Source organism: Protopterus annectens, chromosome 7.part1 (genome assembly GCF_019279795.1).
Source record: "Protopterus annectens isolate FY-2018-M chromosome 7.part1, PAN1.0, whole genome shotgun sequence".
NCBI lineage: Eukaryota > Metazoa > Chordata > Ceratodontiformes > Protopteridae > Protopterus > Protopterus annectens.
The window spans coordinates 168,005,474-168,006,408 of record NC_056740.1 but is presented as its reverse complement, the minus strand read 5'-3'; the positions used below and the strand labels follow the sequence as shown (position 1 = coordinate 168,006,408).

The window sequence follows — 935 nt, the reverse complement described above, 5'->3', positions numbered from 1 at the left end:
AATAATTATTTTTCTCTGTCTGCAGCCCATGCGTCTTTACAAGTATTGTTTCCCATCCTGAAAAGTGGCATTTCAAGCCCTTCCAAATATATAATTGTTATGTTATAATCCTCCTTTCTACCACAGTGTTAACAATTTACCAACCCTTATATTTTACAACTAATCCCACCCACTGACCATAAATTCTGAAGAATAGGCGTTGCAATTTCTCGACGTGCTCGCTAGCGTGCCCTACGACCCGGGTTGCCACCCTCACGCGTGACGTCCTCACATGGGATAGCGTACAAGACGTCTTGTGCTAGGGTGAGCTTGGGGTGATTGGGCGAGGGTCTAAAGCTAATTTTATTGTCAATTGTCAAAAACGTAGTCACTGGAGCCGTACCTGACGGGTCTTTGGCCGGGGTGACCCTCCCTTGGTGAGGAATATAGCAGTTAACAGAAGTGTTGTTTTTGTATAGGTAAACGGTCTGGCTCACTGAAGCCTTTCATAAGTGAAGCTATATAAATATATTTTTTCATGTGCAAAGGTTTAGTTTGGATTATGACTTTATTATGTAAGTTGTCCGACTGGTCATCCTATTGCTAAGAGGTCATATCTTCCGTTGCGTGGGATACTGCTTTTGTGAAACTTTATTAGATTGTTTCACTAGCTAGCCAGCCTAGCCTTTGTTTTCAGCAGCTTTTCGCCTAATCTTTTAATTTAGTGCGGAAACTGTTCGTATAGCCTTGACATATAGCCTTGACATATTAAGACTGGAGCTAGGAGGACTAAGAGGTTACTTTGAATTGCTTGACACTTGTATTCTAAACTGTTTGTAGCTTAATGTTGTAGTTTGACAAGTTTGTCAGTAGCAGAAAAGAAAGGTTTTTTAAAAAAGTTGGTAAGGGTTTTTAGCCAGATTGCACATTTGCAAAAAAAGCGAATGGAAAAATCT

General features: G+C 40.4%; 1 protein-coding gene across 1 annotated transcript in view; it reads left to right on the top strand.

The window, feature by feature from the left end:
* Positions 1-309: 309 nt before the first annotated feature.
* Positions 310-935, top strand: part of RBSN (rabenosyn, RAB effector) — a gene marked incomplete in the record, with an annotated part of 650,407 nt that continues 649,781 nt past the window's right edge. The window contains 1 exon segment of the mRNA XM_044078624.1: positions 310-416.